The sequence below is a fragment of the Phascolarctos cinereus genome, unplaced genomic scaffold (assembly GCF_003287225.1).
Source record: "Phascolarctos cinereus isolate Bilbo 61053 unplaced genomic scaffold, phaCin_HiC Scaffold_2;HRSCAF=192, whole genome shotgun sequence".
Classification (NCBI taxonomy): Eukaryota; Metazoa; Chordata; class Mammalia; order Diprotodontia; family Phascolarctidae; genus Phascolarctos; species Phascolarctos cinereus.
Genome location: NW_027555625.1, coordinates 252,860,955 through 252,881,961, shown reverse-complemented (window position 1 = coordinate 252,881,961; position 21,007 = coordinate 252,860,955). Strand labels below are relative to the sequence as shown.

The 21,007-nt window shown below is 39.9% G+C and overlaps 1 long non-coding RNA gene across 1 annotated transcript in view; it reads right to left on the bottom strand.

Annotated features, from left to right (window-relative positions):
• Positions 1 to 6,760: 6,760 nt before the first annotated feature.
• LOC144455883 (uncharacterized) overlaps positions 6,761 to 21,007 on the bottom strand; it is a 35,891-nt gene continuing 21,644 nt past the window's right edge. The window contains exons 2-3 of the long non-coding RNA XR_013484708.1: positions 8,377 to 8,431; positions 6,761 to 6,791 (exon numbers count right to left, since the gene is read on the bottom strand). This is a non-coding gene — a long non-coding RNA (uncharacterized LOC144455883). The remainder of the gene's footprint in view (positions 6,792 to 8,376; positions 8,432 to 21,007) is intronic.

The following is a 21,007-nucleotide window of genomic DNA, read 5'->3' as shown; positions in this document are numbered from 1 at the left end:
ATCCAAGAAAGTATAATAGGCCTCGGTGGATAGAGCTCTGGGCCTGAATTCAGGAAGCCCTGAATTCAAATCCTACCTCAGATATTTACTAGCTCTGCAACCCTGGACAAGTTGCCACTGTTTGCTTAGTTTCCTCATCTGTAAAATGGGGATACCATTTGTTCCAGGGTTGTAGTAAGGACTAAATGAGATTATATTTGTTAAGTATTTAGCACTGCACCTTGCATATGGTAAGCTCTATATAAGCGTTAGTTATTATTATTTCGCAAGTGTTATTTTTATTATTATCCTCTTTATTTTGGACACAATCATGGGTGGATTCTAACCAAAAATGTTTACCAGTAACATTAAGGATGTCTGTGCAAAGTCTACATGGAAGAGAGATGCCCTATTAATGGAGAAGTTCTACAGATTCTCCTATTTTTTTGGATGCCGTCATGTTGACTTCATTGAGCTATTATACTAGAAACCAGAGGTGTCAAACCAGTGCAGTCAGAAATGGATTAAAATGTAATTGGTAAATTAAAAAAATAAAAATACAAGATGACATATATAATGATAATTTGTGAGGGAGTTAAAAAGTCAATATACAGCCTGCCAGGATCCATTGCTATTTGAATCTGACACCACTGCTATAAAGCCTTCCCAATGAGCTCAATGTTTACTCAGGAGATCAGCCTCATAATCCACAAAGCAAAACAAACACACAAACTAAGGATGCATAATGTTCAGATTATGGCATGCAGTTGGACAGTCAAGTCTTTGAGTTATTTCACATATGCCTTGAACCAGTATTACAACTGAACTAAGTGTAAAAATGAATAAGAGAAGATCAGACTGTAACATAATTGGGAACTTGCTTAATATTTTCATTGGTTCCAAGTTGCTCACTGCTGCAAAAGCCTATCTTTTAATACTGTTATCCTCCCGCTAACATTACATGGCTGGCTGTGATTCATAGAACACCAGGAACCCAGAAGCACCATTGTTAATTATAGGTGATTAAAAGGATGATAGGAAATGCATTGTGGGTATAAACGAGTCTCAGCGTTTTACCAGTGATGACTTTTATGCAAAAGACTTTTGTTCAAGAGTATGTCATATGGGAACATTTGGTGATATCAGTCATGTAGCAAAAGTAAGGAATAATGAATGGGCAGCTTCCATTAAATATCCCCCCCCCCAAAGAAAATACAGAGGAAAGTCTCCAGTACATTGGATAGCTCCTCTCTGGAAGATTTATGGAAGGACAGGGACAAGAACTAAGTAGAATGAAAAGACATGAATGGATTGAGAGATGCATTGGTAAAGGGATCATACATGCCTCTGGGCTCAAAAATCCATTGAAGTGTTAAAGTAAGATTGCATTTTTTTTTACTGTGTTGCCTTATTTTTGCCCACTGTTTAGCTTCTAGTCCACCATACCCCAACCCTGATCTTTTGCATAAGAATAATTTTCTAACCATATCTCTCGTATCCTGTACTTGTTGCAATTTGTGTTGGTTTTGTTTTTAAACCAAGCCTAAGACTCTATATGTATAATTACAAAATTTCATAACATTAGATTTGTCTTATAATTCTAGCCCTTTGATGTCTTTTGGGATCATGACTCTAATACCCAATGTGCTAGCTGTCCCTCTCAGCTTTGTATCATCTTTAATAAGCATACTGTCAGTGTTTATCAAGTCATTGATAAAAATGTTAAACAGCATAGGACCAAGGACAGCTCCCTGGGGGCACTGTACTAGAGACCTTCCATTCCAATTTCATCTCCATCCATTAATGATGCTAATCTTTATATGTAGCCACTCCACCAGCTCTGAATCCACCTATTAACATCTAGCCCACACCTGTTCATCATGTCTAAAAATATGACGAGAGACTTTATCAAATGCTTTACTGAAATCTGTCTTTACTATGTTTATAATACTCCTCTAATCTACTAGTCCAGTAACCATATCAAAAAAGGAAGTTAGATTAGTCTAGCAATTCATATTCTTGATTAACTGAAGATAACTAGCTCTTAGGGAATCATCATTTTCCTATCTATATGGTCACATACAATTCTTTTGATAATACTAGTATTTTGTTAGAAATTCAGGTCAAAACTTTGATAGACTTAGCTCTTCTCAGCAATGCAAGGATCTAAGACATCTCCAAAAGTCTCACGTTGGAAAATGCTATCCATATCCAGAGAAAGAACTATGGAGTTTGAATGCATATTGAGGCATACTATTTGCTCTTTTTTTTCTCTTCTGTCTTGTTTTGTTTCTTCTTTCTTGTGATTGCTCCTACTGGCTTTAATCCCTCCTTACAACATGACTAATGTGAAAATACATTTAATAGGAATGTATATTTATAGCCTATATCAGATTGCATGCCATCTTGGAGAAGGAAGTGGGGAAGGAAGGGGAGAAAATTTAAAACTCAAAAGCTTGTGGAAGTGAATGTTGAAAACTAAAAATAAATTAATTAATAAGAAAATTTAAAAAAAAGAAATTTGAGTCAAGTTCACTGACATGAAGTTTAAAGGCTATCTTCTTCCTAGTTTTAAAAATCTAAATAATGTTCATTTACTTCCAGACCTACAGTACTTCTCCAATTTTGCACAGTGCTAAGGAGCTAGGACCCATTATCACCATGGCCTCTTCTTGTCCCATGCTCAGCGCCAATCCTTTTTCCACCTTCTTCCCTAACAGGTATAGCGATTACCTGCCTCCAGGTGTCCCACATTATCTGCTACCTAGAGCCTTGTAGCACCCAGAACTTTCACTCAAGTCCTTCTGTATTGCAATTGGAATACCATAGGACTTCTATCCAAAGGTTTCTCTGATGGAAGGATATATAATGGTGGAGGATTCAGGGATGTGGCAGAAGCAACACAGGGAGCTTCAGGCCTTGGCTATGGGGTTGGAAGATTACAGGAAACTCTTATGGTTGGGAAGTTGGATCCAAGACCTTTGCTTTATTTTGAGTGTGAATGTGAGCACGTATGTGGAATTTTGTCATTAGGAGAAATTGTCAGCATTGATGCTTCTTATAAATAGCTATAGAACTGACAAAAATGAAAAATTTCTAGTATTTATGTAAAATTCATGTTAACTACAGTCATTTATGAGAACTAGCTTCCATTTATGGGAATTATGATGTACATAGTAACTGTTATATACAACATTAATGTGACAGATTAATTTCTGCATAAGTTTTATTTGAATGCATTAATCTAACATTTATGCTCAGTCTTCTCTTGATTATGTAGCGTGGACATGTGCTCACGCTGATACATCAAAGATCTTTGATTTTGTCATTGGGTGATTTCCCCATGTGGGAATTCCTTTCCCTGATGCAGATCACAGTCCATGTTTACTATAGTCTTGGAGGGTCATTGAGGCTCAGAGAGGATAAGTAGCTTGCCTGAGGTCATAAAGCTAATGTAAGAAGGTGGATTTGAATTGGGGCCTTCTTGACAATGTTTTACTTTCTGTAATGTACCGTCTTTCTTCAAAAAGAAACAGGAGGCAAGTGTACACAATGATATATAATTTGACTAGTTACTGCTCAAAAGAGATGCTTCTAGTTCCAGCCCTGCTACTGGCTGTATCACTCCTTGTTGCTGTTCAATCATTTCAGTTGTGTCCAACTGTTCTTTCCTTCCTTCCTTCCTTCCTTCCTTCCTTCCTTCCTTCCTTCCTTCCTTCCTTCCTTCCTTCCTTCCTTCCTTCCTTCCTTCCTTCCTTCCTTCCTTCCCTTCTTTCTCTCTCTTTTCTTGGCAAAGATATTGGAGTGGTTTGCCATTTCCTTCTCTAGCTTGTTTTACAGATGAGGAAATTGAGGCAAACAGGGTTAAGTGACTTGCTCAGGGTCACACAGCTAATAAGTGTCTGAGGTTGGACTTGAATTCAAGTCTTTCTGACTCCAGACCCAGAATTCTATCCAGTGTGCCACCTAGCTACCAATATGACTCCTTAGGTTACTCTTAACCTCTCTGGGCCTCCTTTTTCTCAATCTGACAATTTTTTTATTCATTCACAAGCATTTAGTAAGTTCCTACTGCATGTTAGACATTGTCCTAGGCACTGAGGATACTGAGACAAAACCAAAACATTCCTTGCCCTCTAGAAGTTTAAATTCTATTTCCAAACATACATACATACACACACACACACACACACACACACACACACACACACACATATGGACATAGATAAATCATAATACTAGGTGAGGTGATGCAGAAAGAACATGTTTAGTTTCTTTGGGGGAAGGAAAAGAGTCAATATAAATCCAAAATGCAATTATTACCTGTTTGGGATTTTGCCAATAGCTATGAGAAATACCTAATAAAAACCATTTAGAGAAAAAGGGTAGAACAGGAAAAATGATACAGTTTTATATACATCTTCCTCCTCCCGGAATGAGATGAACATTAGCATTCTTTATTTATTCACTAGCACACATCATGGTGAGCGCTAGGTAACTCAACAACTGAAAATAACAGAAAAATCTGTTATTTGATTGAAAACAACACAGAAAAACTCAGACCCACAAGATTCCACAGTCTAGTTTTTTTTTTTTAAAAAGATCTTAGTCGTGTCTATTTGCAATGACTAGTGCTGGAAACAACAGAGAATATGTATTCCTGCCAAGGAGAGATTCAGTGGAATTGCTTTTTAAATTAGGTGTCACATCTCTCCCTTCTTCCTTTAGTCTGTCCTCATAGGTGCCTCTTCTCTCTCTTAAGACATCAGATTGATAGGTCCAAGGGATGCCTGCTGGTTATCTCATCTATTAGCATTCTCTCCCTCCTGAAGTCATACTTTTATTGCTTTGTGCCTGCTTTGCATTTACTTATTTATGTATATAGGATCTTTGAGCTAAAGCTAGAAGTGAGCTCAGAGGGCATCTAATCCAACTGTCTGATATTTGGCCAATAGAATGTAAGTCCCTCTATAGAAAGTCCTGTTCTCTCTCTCTCTCTCTCTCTCTCTCTCTCTCTCTCTCTCTCTCTCTCTCTCTCTCTCTCTCTCTCTGTCTCTCCTCTCTCTTCTCTCTCTCCCTCCCTCCTTTCCTCCCTTTCCCTCTCTTTCTTTCTTTCTTTTTCTTTCTTTCTTTCTTTCTTTCTTTCTTTCTTTCTTTCTTTCTTTCTTTCTTTCTTTCTTTCTTTCTTTCTCTTTCTTTCTTTCTTCCTTCCTTTCTTTCTTTCTTTCTTTCTTTCTTTCTTTCTTTCTTTCTTTCTTTCTTTCTTTCTTTTCTTTCTTTCTTTCTTTCTTTTCTTTCTTTCTCTCTCTCTCTCTCTCTCTCTCTTCTCTCTCTCTCTCTCTCTTTCTCTCTCTCTTCTTTCTTTCTTTCTTTCTTTCTTTCTTTCTTTCTTTCTTTCTTTCTTTCTTTCTCTTTGTATCTTCAATGCTTAGCAAAGGCCTGTACATAGTGAATACTTAATCATTCTTTGTGGAATTAAATTGAATCAGCAGTTGGCTCTGCTGAAATTCTGAAAACAAATCTCTAAAAGTCCTGGGGCATCTAAGGACTCACACCTGTATGAATTTAACTTTCACCAGCACGATTTTTCCTGAAGTAAGAAAAAAGAGAACATGGAGGTTAAGAAGTGGCCATGTTTCACTCCTATCTCCTCCAGTCTGATTTCCTAAATCTGGACACTGAGACAGTGACAAAACAGCCTCCTGTACACAGCACAGTGGGCTTGTTTTCTTATTTCTCCTACCCTAAACCAAACATTCTGGGAAAAACGAGCCACTCTTCCTATGAAAATATAATTCATCTCCCACTTTGAAGGCATGATGCTTCTACTTTTTAGGATGTCCAAGACTTTACCTGGGATCTAAAAAGATAATTACAGAAGGAATACAGCTGTGTTTAGTCAAAGCACTTGCTTACTAGTGAACAAGATTACTGTTTCTGTCTTAAGTCACTAGAAGCCGTACTTCTTAGAATAGAACCTATTCTCCTCTCAGAGTGACTCAACTTGGCCTTCAGACACTCTGACAGAAATTTCCTTGTATAATTAATGTTACTAGGCCATTTTATTCCTTCTCTAATGTAAGTATTACCATAACAACATGTGTGTGTGCATGCATGCATACCAAGGATTGATGCTAGAGCTGTCTTTGTAGGCAGCCATGGTCCTGGGAGCCATTGATGGGAGACAATTTGTCATACCGGGAACATTTTGACCTGTAAGCTGGTTTTGAACTTTTAATTCAGTTTCCTGACCTAAAAATTAGATAGCTAGAGGCAGGCAGGTATAAAGAAATTTCCCAACTGAAATCATGATTTGGGGTATAGGAGAGAGTTTTATACCACTACTGCCAACTTATATAGTGCCTGAAGGTTTTCAAAATACATTCTATACATTATCTCATTTGATCTTTCCAACAACCCGATAGAAATAAGTATTACGGATGAGAAAAGTAAACCTCAGAGAGGTTAAATGACTTGCCCAGGGGGACATAGCTAATAAGTATCTAAGATGGGATTCAAACTCAGGTCTTCCTGACTCCAAGTCAATTCACTATGTAAAAAAGGGAGAGAATTAAGCTTTGGTATTATTCTATAGCTATAGTTCCTGGATATGTAGATGAACTTTTGAATTAGTAGGAAGGTGATTCTCTGCTTTAGTTAATAACCTTTCCAAATTTTCCCAGCACAGCAAAAAACTCTGCAACCAGAACCACTTGAAATGATGCTTGTTCCATGGCCTCCTCAGAATGTACATAGATGGTCAACAAGGAACATCTCTTACCTCACCTCCTGTCCTATGAGTTCCGTGGGCACTGGGTAAAGGAATGGGAGAAACAGAAAAGAAAAACAGAAGAGTTAAAAGAATAAATACACATTGCTTCATTAGAGGCTTGAAAAGTAGAACATCACTCTGGGATTCTCAGGATGTATATAGCTTTGCAAAATGTACAAAAATGTACACCAGAGGATGAGGATTGTCTATTATTCATATATCAAATTCCTCCTTCCCCAAATGTGTGAACAATGAAACAATTTACTTGTCCTAACTCTGAATGTGTTGATACATTTTCTCCCTTTAAAACCAAAGTCCATAGAACTTAACCATTCTTGTCTACGAACTTTGTGACATCTTCCTTTTAGCTCTGCAAATTGAAATCCAAAGGAACGAGCCCTTCTGCTCATACCACACCTGTGCGCCTGTCCTTGCCTGCTAGGGAGCTGGCCATTCTGTAGGATGGAATCAAACCAATAACTGGAGTTGGCTTTGCCAAGGCTCCTGTTATTTGGGCTGGTAATGGTATTTATGATTCTGATTGCAGGTGGCATCATTCACCCTTTACTTGCCAGAAACATGACCTACTAGATACAAACTAGAACAGAGAGGGGCTAAGTGGCCACTTGTTTATGATAACTGGATGCTCAAATCCAAGTGAAAGGACAAACCAGCGGCTTAATTACTGGGTGCAAGAAATGACCTTCATTTGAAACAGACCCTAACCAACCTGGTTAAGTTGGAGAATAAATACTGCATGTGATGATCATATTGTTGTATATCTATTCTGCAACCTAGGATTTAGCATCTAAGGCAGGTTTCCACAGCCAGTGGTCTTTTATCCCTATTTATAGTTGGCCATGCACATCACAAAGCCAATTTTTGATTGGAGTTAGTTTTGCAATGTGAGGGATATTTACTTTTAGGATATTTATAGAACATCTTGGACAGGAACAGGGCTCTGGGTTAGGGAAACATACAAGCATAGGATTTATGTGACAAATATTTTCAGGACACTTGAAGAAACGATGCCTCTCTCACTATTATTTCTCCTGCGTCTGTCTCTTGGACACCATGTCTCCCTATGCCACACCCTCCAAAATATGGGTCTAGAATCTAAGGCTTGCTTTGGGGAAAGAAAAAAAGGCTGATGAATGAAACGTTGCTTGCTGCATATCATTTTCAAGCTGGGAAACAAATGATTATCAATCTCTGAATGAACGAATCCCTGGTCCCTGGGTCCCCTGTATCAGGCAGCTTTGTTTGCTCCCAGCATGCACCCCTCAGCCAACTTCCCTCAGATGTCCGACTTCAAAGCTCCTGGCAGAGCACATAGATGAAAGCCACTGTAACTGATCTGAAGCTATCAAAATTCCCATGAAACTAAGCACATAGGTTTAAAGAGGATGGGGGTAGGGGACAAATGGAATGCAAGGAACATAAGTGTTTGTTGGCCTTTGTTCTTGGAAGGAGGGAGTACTTGGCAAGGGTAGTATTGGAAACTTTAGGGAAGAAACTCTGAACCTGAAAGCAATATTGCCAGATGCCCATTGCTAGACTCTCTCTAGGCCTGATGAGGGTTTGGGCTCACCCAGGGAACCCCCAGAGGGACAGCAGATGCTCACCTCGTATTGCCTTAGATCTTGTGCGAGCTCTCTTGTCATCATTTTCTAAGCTCATCTGGAATAAAAGAATAATAAGAAAATCATTAACAAGAATGCTCAGCCAGCTCCTACCCAGAGCACTGAGTAAAAGGAAAGGACCAAATTATAATCCTGGTAATCCAATAAGGCAAGACTAACCCCACTTCCTTTTTGATAGGATTCCTGGACTGGTACAGGAGGAAAACAAGGAACATTTGGACAACCGAATGTCAGCAAAGCATGGGCAGTCTTATAAATTATCTTAGTGGACAAGATGGACTATGTGGGCTAATTGACAGTACAATTTTGGTGGATTCAGAATTAAATGATTGAACCAAGTCATTAAGGTGTCTTGGAAGGAGGTCTCTAGTGGAGTGGCCCAGGAATCTGTCCTTGGCCTTGTGTCATTCAACATCTTTGTCAGTGATTCAAATGAGAGTGTATGTAGTGGCATGCTTATGAAATTTACAGATGGTGTGAAATGGAGAGGTAAAGTTGATAATGCTAAATGACCAAATCATGATCCCCAACAATTACATTAAGCTAGAAGATGAAAATGGGAGTAAATGGAAAATCCTACACTTGATGTAAAAATGTAATTGCACAATGATAGAATGGGAAAGATGTGAGTAGATAATTTGTGGGAAATTAAGGGTTTTGGTACACTGCAAGCTCAGTATAAGTCAGTAGTGTGACGTGACAGTTGCTCAAGCAAACACAATCTTTAGGCTATATTAAGTGTCAGGAAAAGAGAGGTGATAATTTTGTTCACTACAGATCGCATTTGCAGAATTGTGTTTAGAGCTGGATGGAAATTTTAAGGGCATTGATCATACTTAGGAACTTAGAGCCTCAGAACACACCCCAAAGAGGGTAACCAGGATGGCAAGGAGACTGGGGCCATGTGATATAAGAATTAGTTGAAAGAATTGGGATGTTTAGCTTGGGAAAAAATGACTTAAATGTCAACAAAGTATAGGACAGTCTTTTAAGTTATTCTAGTAGACAAGATGAAAATATGTGGGTTAATTGATAGTACAATTTTGGTGGATTTGGTATTAATTAAATGTATGTATTTGGGAGTTGGTGGTTTGGAGAACATGAGAGCTATCTTCAGGTGAGGAGCTATGCTGTGAAAAAGAGACTGGACTTGTTCTGCTTAGCTCCAATGGGCTGAAGTAGGGGCAATGTCTAAAAGCTACAGAAAGAGCAATTTTAATTTTATTTAAGAAAGAAATTCCTAAAAATGGACATTATTATGTGAAATGGGCTGGCTCTGAATTTCCTTGTCACTAGAGGTCATTAAGCAAAGAATAGATGATCAATGATTTTTTTAAATCTAAACTTTTTTTAATTAACAAGCATTTATTTTCTCTTCCCCTCTCCCCAAGAAGAAAAACAAAACAAATATGCATAGTTGAGTAAAACCAATTCTCATAAGGGATGTTATAGAGAGGATTCCTATGCAAGTACGTTTGACAAACTGTGACCAGAGCTTAGCACAGTGCCTGGCACACAGTAGGCACTTAATCAATATTTATAGACTATTATTGATTGCCTGCCTCTGAGATGTTCATTTCAGCTCAGTGAGCAGTAGTTAGTAGCTAGGTGAGCTAACAACAGGCTTGGGATTGGTTTGGTTTTGTTGGCACTAATATAGTGCTTCCAGGTTTCTGAAGTGCCTTACATGCATTATCTTATCTCCTTTGATTAGGAGTTCTTTGCCCCAAAGAGAGCAGGGAATAACTCCTGGTCCTAGACACTGACAATAAGTGACAGCAATTCTGCATGTGGGGAGAAAACTCTGTTAGTGAGACCACCTGTATAGCCACAGGTTCAGAGCGAGGCTGATCATCTGATACCTCCTAAGTGTCTGGATAGCCTCACAATTTCATCAGTTTTGATATTCACATCTCATCATTGCCTTCAGCCCCACGACCCTCCTGAGTGGAGGGCAGAGCCAAGAGTTCCTCCCAAACCCTCCATTTAAGGAGAGTGCCCAGGTCAGCCATCTCTTCATTTCTCCCATGACTGTCCTTTGAACTTATACAATGATTCTCCTAGACTCTTACTTTCTTCCCTTCCCCCTTTGACTTATTCTGGTAGCAATGTCTGTCTGAGCAATCATTTCTATGTGCATTTTTCTATGTGCATAAATATAAAATCCAAATGTACACATGTATATGTAAGACAAGTCAAATCACAAAGGCACAAGGCCACCATGTAAATACTTAGGCAGGTGGTGGAAAGATCTTTGATAGCAACTATGGAAATCACTCTAAAAAAGCCCCCTCCACTCTAGCCACAAATGACCCTGCCACTTTCTAACATGGTGTGAGAACATTTTTTTTAAGGTACAAGGTAACAAACCTGAGCTGATGATACTCAAATTCCTCATAAACTCCTTCTGCTAAAACTAGAAGAGAAGTTAGAAAGTTGGAGTGGAAGTAGCTTAGTCATCAGGTCCAACCTCCTTACTGTTGAGGTGAAGAAACTGAGAGGCCAAAAGAGAAATGATTTTCTCAAAGGAATAGACCTGGGAAGAAGGGAGGTGGTACAAAGCTGGGACTAGAACCCAGAACTTTTCACTCCAAATCTTATTCTCTTTCCACTCCAGCATATGCTGGCAGTATTGGGGACATAAGGAGAGAAAATCGTCTCATTGCTGCCCCTCCCAACTGTCTGTGGGACAATATTTGGTGCAGCACAAAGAATCAATAGGCTATGCAGTTGGAAGAACTGGGAACAAATCCTAGCTACCATTTACTACCTTGGGCAATTTGCTTCAACTTTCTCTGGTCCCAGTTTCCTCATCTATAAAATGAGGGGGTTGGACTACATGGTCTCAGAGTCCCTTCAGATCTATGATGCCATGAATTTATGAACAATATGTATCTGTCACATGCCAGGCACTGTTAGGTGCTGGGAGTACAAAGATGACTGTGAAATAGACTCTGCCTTTAGGAAGCTTATAGTCTAGCTGGAGTAGATAACACATACAGGGATAGGTATATACAAAATACTTTTGAGAGGAAGGCATGCGAGGTTCAAGGGATGAGGAAAGGCTTCATACAGAAGGTGATACTTGAGCTGGGCCTTGAAGGCAAGTAGGGTTTCTAAGAAGCAGAGGTCAGGAGGCAATGCCTTCTACACATGGAGCTTAGCCAGTGCAAAGACCCTGAGACGAGAGATGGAGTGTCGTGAAGAAGGACATGCAGGAAGGCCAGTCTGGCTGGACCATGGTGTGAGCTGCTTAGTGCCTTCCAACTCTAAATCTAGGCTCTTATGGAGTCAATTAAAGGCTACTTGGTAGAGGGACAGTGGGAGTTGGTGGTCATAGACTAACTAAACATAGTTGCCAAGTCATAAACACATCCCTAGGCCGTTGCTTTTACTTTGGAAATTAAGATCCACCATTATTAGAAAAAGAAGTTGTATTCCAGATAAACCCAAAGATACTTCTGGGTTTCTAAAACACCTGGCTAAGAGAACAGATCCTGGGACCAGGATCTGATATATTACAAGAAATGTGGTTGTGATTTGCCAAAAATTGTTCAACCCCAAAAGTGATTCTTTTTTTTTTTTTTGGTGAGGCAATTGGGGTTAAGAGACTTGCCCAGAGTCACACAGGTAGTAAGTGTTATGTGTCTGAGGCTGGATTTGAACTCAGGTCCTCCTGACTCCAAGGCCAGAGCTCTATACACTGTGCCACCTAGATGCCCTTCCCCCAAAAGTGATTCTTGAGCTGCTCTTGCAGATCAAGTTAGGAAGCTATCAATGCCTGGGAGCTCACTGAAAGCCCCAAATCTCTTCACTAGGAGAAAGGGAAAGGAACAAGAATTTATTAAGCACCTACTATGTGCCAGGCATTATGCTAAGTGATTTATAAATATTATTTCACTTGATCCTAAGAACTCTGCCAGGTAGGTGCTATTATTATCCCAATTTTATAATTGAGGAAACTGAGGCAGACAGAGGTGAAATGACTTGTCTAGGGTAATAACAACTAATAAATGTCTGAGGTTGGATTTGAACTCAGGTCATCCTGACTCCAGGCCCAATATTCTATTCACTGCACCATTTAGCACAACCTCAGCATATTCCCACTCTCTGATTTGGCTCAGGCATGAAACAAGTTTAACAAAAGAGATCATTTTCCCCCAATCTTATCTTCATCAGTGATTAGGTTAAGTGTTATTTAAAACCAGGTAAGATATCTCAGGCCAAACAATCTATCTCAAGTACCACCTATTATTAATTCTGTCAAGTTCATTTTGAATGGTTCCATCCCTGGTTGAAGGAGAGAGACCAATTACTCAAGGATAATGAGTAGAAGATTCCCCAAGTACAGAATGGATTTGTACAATGAGAGATTCCTCTTCCTGTGAAAATTAAGCAATAGAAATTCAGAATCTTGAAGTGAGGAAATTTGGTCTGATTCATCCTGTTTTTTTTTCCTTCTATCTCTTAGTGGCCTGTGGAGAGAAGCCTTGCCGTGCCTGTATTCTCTTGTTGACAATTATGAGCTGTCCTGCCTTTCTCTGTACCCTGCCAATCCCTGAACCAGGAGTATTTGCTTTATTCACTTTTTCTGTTATTTCCAGAACAACACTAGCCATGAAAAAAAAAAGACAAAGAAAGATGGTGAGCTAACATAGCAGTGGTCTGCCTCATTAGAAATGCACCATTCTCTCATGAGTCCTGGGGTCCCAGGCTTCAGAATTAAAGGGCTGTCCTTTTACTCATGGGTAAACTGGAAGAAAGATATTTTACATAAATAAAAACCAACCAAACAGTTGTTTCTAATCCCAAGCACCAAGTTCATATATCAGCAGGCATCTGCGTGTGCATTTTTCACATCGATGAAATAAACACATATCAAAATGTACGCAAGTAGAACAAGTGCAGTAACAATATGACAGTACCATCACTACAAAAATACTGTGCCTGAAAGAAAGACTTCTCCAAAAATACCAGGCAAAATCTGAAATCTACAGGCTAGCAGGAGACAGAAGGGACCACTAGAAAATGCCCCGGATCTTAGGTTAGATTCAGCCTCTGGGAAAATGGCTTGATTTCCAACATGACAACCAAGAATCTCAACCCAGCCTGTCCTAAAATGGCTCTGAATCTGTATGGGATAACTGCAAATGATCCAAAGAACTATCAAGGTGTTCAGGTCCAGGGGGATGAGGTTGGGGTAAGGTGGTCTCCCACAAGGGAGGAGCAGTAACCTGAGTTGAGACAGGTATGAAGCTAGGGATGCCCTTTCTACCAAATCTCAAGTGAACTTGCATCCAACGCGCAAACATGGTGCCTGTGACTTTCAGGGTCATGAGCCCACATCTGCTCACAGTACCCTTCCTCTGACCTGCTTATTGTGAGGGAAACATCCCCATGACAAACAGGATATCTCTAGGGATGAGGCATCATTGCCACAGCAAACTCATTCTGCACCAGCCTTAATGAAATGTCAGGGCAGGCAGGGTGATGATTTGTGATGGACAGTGACAATTGCAAAAGCTCAACATTGTGAGTGGTGCTCTGGCAAAGAAACCAGTCAATGACAGAAGGCAGAGCAGTGCTGTAAAGACAAGTGGGTTTGGAGTCACAGACTGAGGCTAGAAACCTGGTTCCACCACTGGCTATCTTCATAATATTGACAAAGTCACTTGACCTTGGTTGGGGGGAGAATGGGGAAGAGCTCATTTTCCTCATCTGTTAAATGAAGAGGTTGAACTAGATGGCTACATTCTCATCTAGCTTCAAACCTATGCTCCTAGCAAGAGCAAAGGAAATGGACATAGCACAGTGCTGGCATATCCCAGAGAAAGATTCATGCTCCCATCAGGGCCTCTAGAAGGGGAAGGACTAACAAACAGAAACCTCCAAAGGCTCCCTAGAATAAAGCCATGGAGAAGGCTCATACTCCTTACATGGAAGTGAAGGGCTGCCATAATTACATCCTTCTGGAAATACATGGAATATCCCCTTGCTAATAACAATTTCCTCCTTGAGCTCATAGAAATCAGGAGCCTGGAGTCTGTTTTGTGTTCTTTCTTTCTTTGAAAGAAAAATAGGGAAAAGAAAGGAAAGAAAGAGAAAGGAGAGAAAAGGGAAGGAGAGGAGAGGAAAGGAGAGAAGAGAAGAGGAAAAGAGAGGAGAGGAGAGGAGGGAAGAGAAGGAAGAGAGAAAGGAAAAAGGAAGAGGGAAAGAGGTAAGGGAATAGAGAAAGGAAAGAAAAAGAAAAGAGGGAAGGGAAGTGAAGAGAACAGAAAAGCTCTGGAAGGGAAGAGAAGGGAAAGGAAAAGAAAGGAAGCACCAGAAGGAGATGAAGGGAAGTTAGGGAAAGGGAAGGGAAGAGAAGCAAGGGGGGGGTAGAGTATTAAAGAAAGATAAAGGAAGAAACAACCAAAGAGAAGAGAAGGGAAGAGGAGGGGAGAGAGAGAGAAGAAAGAGAGAGAGAGAGAGAGAGAGAGAGAGAGAGAGAGAGAGAGAGAGAGAGAGAGAGAGAGAGAGAGAGAGAATATTAAAGGAAGGGAGGGAAAGAATTAAAGAAAGACCTGGCATTACTATTGTTTACAAAGCCCCTTTCACAAATAGGGTTCTTAGTTTTTTTTAAAAGCCAGCAATTGACAGAGCTCTCTAAGGTACCACCTATGAAGAAAGAAAAAGGAATTTCACAACTCAGTGAGATGAAATTTTCAAAGTGTACCTCTCCCATGTGGCAGCACTAACATACAATGATTTATGTGATTTGTTAAGGAAGAAAAATCAAAACCTGGAGTAATTTATGCATCCTGTCAACTCCAGTCTGTGGTGCCACAGTATTATGAGCTATCCATTTATTGCAACCTTCCCAATAACACAGAAGACAATTACTATAATTTCTATTTTTAAAGCCGTGGTTCCCTATGGACCAATGGCTCACATTGAAAGTGCAGAGAGGAGCAGGTGTCAAAGGGACTTCATTACATTTATGAGCCTTTCAAATGTGCTGTGCTCTGAGCTCCCGAGCTAATGCCTTCCGATGCATGCTGCACAATGGAGCTAATACGTTTGATTGCCAGGCGCCCGTATTCAGCTGAAATGCAATCTACAGCTCTTTTTTTGTCAGTTTTCCCAGGGAAATTGGCAAGCATTCTGCTGGGTTAAAGCGTGCCTTGGCAATTTGGATTTCCTGCAGATAAATTATTCAAAAAGCAGAGAATGGGGAGGGTTGCAGAGATGCGTAATGGGCGCTGCTTGCACACTGCTAGCTTCTATTGATGAAGCTAACAGCTGTGGCATTCATTTTCCAGAGCACCTTTCCATTTGCAATTTATCTGCATCAAATGGTCAACAAGCAAGTGCTTTTTTCTCTTCTGTGCATGGAGCTTTGATTTAAAGAGGGGAAAAAACCTGAGCTACAGAATGAAAATTTGGGCTTTAAAATATGATAGTGAATTTTTTGAAGCAATGGAAGGCTTGGGCTATCAACAATGAAGCACACGAACTTTGATTTCAAAGTTGTTTGAAACTAGCAGTGGTGAACCCAAGTCGTGGCATCTGATGACTGCAGGTGGTGCAGCACAGATAACACTAAGACTATTTGAATTTATGGAGTTTTCTTTTTCAAAAGGAACTTGAAGCTTTTCAAATATGGTTTTTCAGTTGTCCTCCCCACAACCTTGAGGCTGATGGTGGCAGGAATCATTCTCCTGATTATCATAGCTTGGAAAACTAACACACAGAAAAGTTCAGTGACATGCCTCAAGCCACATGATGAATCTTTGGCAGGACAGGGAAGAGATCTCAAGTTTACTTCCCCTTTTTTTTTTTTGCACTTGACTACTAGGTTGCCAACATGTAAAGGGTATCTTTCCATCCCCCAAACAATCCTAAAAACATTTTATTTTGACCCTTCTACTTGATTCAGCTCCTGAGACATGTGTCTCCTCCCCTTAACTGCCAAAGCGGTCTTGAGAAAGTTGCCCAATACCAAAAGTGTCTAATTTCTCACTTCAGACTCTCACTTTTCTACCCTGTAGTGTGGCTTGTGTCTTCAATAGTTTAAAATAATGATAATTGATGTTTCTAGAGCACTTTTAGATTGGCCAAAGACTCATGTGCATTTCCTCTTATGGACTTTGCAACAACTCTGCAAATTAGGTGCTGCAAATATTATTATACCCATTATATAGATGAGGAAAGTTAGGCTCAGAAAAGTGAAATAGCATGACCCATACATATTATATTTGATTAGGATTTGATCTTGTCTTCTTGATCCTAAGACTTGAAAGCCATCTTCTTCAACCCACTACTACAGTGGAATCAAAGGCCATTCATGGAAGCCTAATCACTAAATCCAGTGGCCTTTATTATTTTTAAAAACTCTCATTACCCTTAATTCCTGCAGCATTTGACACTGTCAATAAGTTCTACCTATTCTTTCCTCCTTTGGCTTCCCATCTCTTAAATAAACTGCTTCTTCTCTTGCTCCTCATCCTCTTCCTCTCACCTCCATGTGGACGATCCCAAGGATCATCCTTAGCCTTCTCTTCTACTCATTCTTCAAAGCCCAGCTCAAATGCTATGAACAGTTCACTGAAGCCTTTCCCAATCCTCTTTCTTGGTAATAACCTTCTCCCAGGTATGTCATATAGAATTTTGAATTACAATTCTTTCATAAACTTATATTGATTGTGTATTATCGTTATCTCAGTGTGTCTTAGTCCCCTACTATATTATAAGCTCCATGTGGGCAAAGACTATCTCTTGTCTGGATAGAAGGCAAGTTCCTTAGGTGCACAAATTGTTTCATTTTTGTTCCTCAGCACAGCACCACATGTATAGTATTTAGTTAATAAATAATTGTTGATTATTTAACCTTTGTCTCTCTCCAACATCTACCACAGTTTTCTGCATATAGTAGATGCCTTTATTAAGTACTCACCATAAATAAATTCAAATGGATTAACATTCAAGTGCTACACAAATGCTAGCTATTATTATTACTGACAGTAATGATAATAATAATGATAAATGAACATTGAGCTAGGTGGCATAGATGATAAAGTTCCAGCCCTGAAATCAGAAAGACCTGAGTTCAAAGCCAGCCTCAGACACTTACTAGCTGTGTGACTCTGGGCAAGTCATTTAACCTCTGTTGGCCTCAGTTCCTTCATCTCTAAAATGGGGATAATAATAGCACCTACTTCCCAGGGCTGTTGTGAGGATCGAATAAAATGATATTTGTAAAGCACTTCAGCATAGTGCTTGGCACATAGTAAGCTCTATATAAATGTTAATGAAGGAAATAGAATCAATGCAGACACAGAAAAACTTTAGTACAACCATCCTACTCTCTAGACCTATTAGTCAACAAGAATTTGCTAAGTATTCTGTCTCTGTCAGGTTGTCTGCTAAGCAGTGGGGATACAAAGAAAGTGAAAAATAGGGTCCTGGTCCTCTCAGAACTCATATTCTAATGGGGGGAGATACCCTGTAAATCACTAGGCTCATGTAAGATATAGACAGAGTAGATGGAAGGCAAGGGAAAAGTTCCATGAACGTACACATACTGCTCAGCCTCTACCCAAAATTATGTCAATTCTAGGAATAAAAACCAAATCCTTTGATTATTTTTTTTTACCACATATTTTTAACTATTTTCACTAATCAGTCACAACCTCAATTTACTACCTTCACTATGCAACCCACTTCTCTAGCCAGACATGGATGTAAATTGCCACCTCTGAGGAAGCCAAGATGTATTTTTCTGTTTTCAAAGGCAAGGAATAGGCCTTTTAACTTAATGCTGCCATCTACATCATGTTTTACATCTTTCCTGTATTCCTGAAACCATTTATTCACTTTAATTAATATTTTAATTGTTCTCCCTTCCACAGAAGACACTGAAAAGTATCAGAGGAAGAAGGCTGTAATAATTTACTAATACAAATACATCACCTTTTGCAATGCAGTTCAATAAGAGAAAATTGTTTTTTCATTCATACACTTAACATATTTTCTTAGACCCTTCTAAAGTAGCCTAATGAGTCAGATTTTTTTAACTGAAGTCAGGATTAATCATGTATTTCTTTTTAAAGGAAGTGCTCCCTTCACTCTGTAGCTCTAACCAAGCTGTAGCGTGGTTATGAAGACAGACTATTTCCGTTCCATCCCATCTGCATACCACTTTCGCTGTTGCTGATTCCCTCATTCTATTTCTTTTGCAAACTCTGGGGCCAGCAGAAGACTTGACATAAATAGCCTCTGGCCCCTGAAGGACTTCCATCTGCCCGACATACCACAGTGAACAGAAATTTCAAAATCTACAAATATAGAATCAAATTCTCCCCTGTCTTTAAGAAGGGAAAGTTAGCATCTTAGTAGACAAACCTTTAGCATATTTCAGGGCTAGTAAGGGTTTTCCCTATATCTTTCTTCTCCCTGCCTCTTCATAAGAGGCAGCCCTCAAGTCTTGCCTAGGTTTGATGGGACATGGAGACCCAAAGACTCATGATCCTAGAAAAAGGTCTCACCAGGTCTCAAGAAAAGGAACACTGTTGGCCAATCTCATTAACCTTGCCTCATTTGTTGGAAGTTGGTAAATTGTCCAACCACAAAGGCCATTGTTGTTGGCGCCATGATATCCAGGCCCATAGACAGTGTTCTTAATCTTCTCTACCCCCCTACTTTTCCCCTTTTTTGCTACTCTTACATTTCTTTCTTCCTTTCTCCTTTTTGCCCCCTTGTTACAAGCACAACTCCCCTCCCCAGTTGCTTAGCTCTGCTGGGACTGGGAGCCTTGGGTTCAGGTCATTGATGACTCTCCTTGATATCCCATTGCCAGATTGTTATCCATAGCTTATTTTTATTCCCCTTAGAGCAATGTCATAGGATCTCAGGAGCACAGACCTAGATCTGGAAGGGCTATCAGTAGCCATCTATTCTTCTCCCCCCCCCCCAATTCTATAGATGAAGAAACTGAAGCTGAGGATGGTTAGGCCACTTGTCCAAGGTCATATAGGTACTAAATGCTGAGTTCTTACTTCCTTTGGAATCTGTGGCTAAGGAGACCAACCTGTACTGTGGCCACCAGCAAAGTGGATGGAATTTAGGAGAAGAAAATATATCAGGATCAAACCCTAGAAGGTGTTTTCATTGTTGGAAAACCATAGCAAGTTTGTCTCCTAGGAGCTGTAATAACTGTGAGAGCTATAATAACTGATTCCCAGGGTTGAGGGAACTCTCATCCTTAAGCCCATAGTGGCAATATGATGTAGCTTAGATCAGTGTGTTTCAACTTGTAATCTTCTAATGGCTGTTCCTGGTTTCCTAGGTTGACTCTCTTCTCCCCCTCACCAAAATTTTTAGACCTGAATGAATGGTCCCATCAGCTACCAGGTACCTAGCACCATCTGAGAGGTCTTTTGTCATGAGTCCTACATTACTTTCTCATGCTGGAAGCTTAGCACAATGACTGTTACTTCATCCTTTGAGCAGTGATCCAGGGAATGGACTACTTCCTGCTTTTCCTCTGCCTTTTGAAATTGCTAAATGGCACTGGAACATCAGGTAAGGCAAAAGAAGGAAAGGCTTGAAATACAGTTTTTGGATCATCTGCAAATTTCAATGACCCTTTCTTACTTCCTGTTGCTCAGGGAGAATGGAGAGCTGTCTGTCATCACAAATTAATTCCTTATATACCAAAGTCTCTCTATAGCATTGCCCCTAGTACTGATAATGTGAGACTACTTAAAAGAAAAAAATTTCCTTATAGCCTATTTCAATTATTAAGCTGCTTTGGCCCAAGATGAACTCATCAGATATAGAATTCTGATTTCTTGAGCAGCACTACCATCACTGGGGCAATTCCTCCAATTTAGGACTTTCACTCACAGTCTGGAGTCCCAAGCAGACAGTTGATTACTACTGTCTTTCAAGGTTTTAAAGGTAACCCTGAGGGATTGGGCTCTCATTATTGTCACTCACAAACCCCCATTGGTATGCTTCTCTATGATTATTAGTCAATAGCCTTACTTAGTTTTGGCAAAGATATTTTCTAGTAAGAATAGTTGGTACAAAACATGCTCCTAAAGGTCTAGGAGATACTCTCTTACAAGGTTCATGGGGAAAGTAGGCATAAAATCAAAGTGCAAAGGTAGTGAGACAAACATGTAGTGAACACATGTGCAAAGAGACAATTCACAACTCCTGGTTACTGGAAGTTCTTTTCTCCTTGCATAAAGTTTTCATGAATTTCCACTCAGGTGCAACTCTTTTCCAGGCTCCAATAGTTAGTGACTTTGTAGGGTTCAGAGTTGGCACTTCTCTTCTCCATGGCATATCATGCTCTCTGGAATTATTTCCTCCTTTAGGTAACTATCTTTTTTTGGGGGGGGGAGCAGGGGAGAGGCAATTGGGATTAAGTGACTTGCCCAGAGCCGCACAGCTAGTAAGTGTTATGTGTCTGAGGCTGGATTTGAACTCAGGTCCTCCTGAATCCAAGGCTGATGCTCTATCCACTACACCACTTAGCTGCCCCCAACTATGTTTTTTCATCTCTATTTGTTTTCAGGAAATCCTCAGTGTGTGTGTGTCTCTGCTCCTATCTGGATGCATTGTC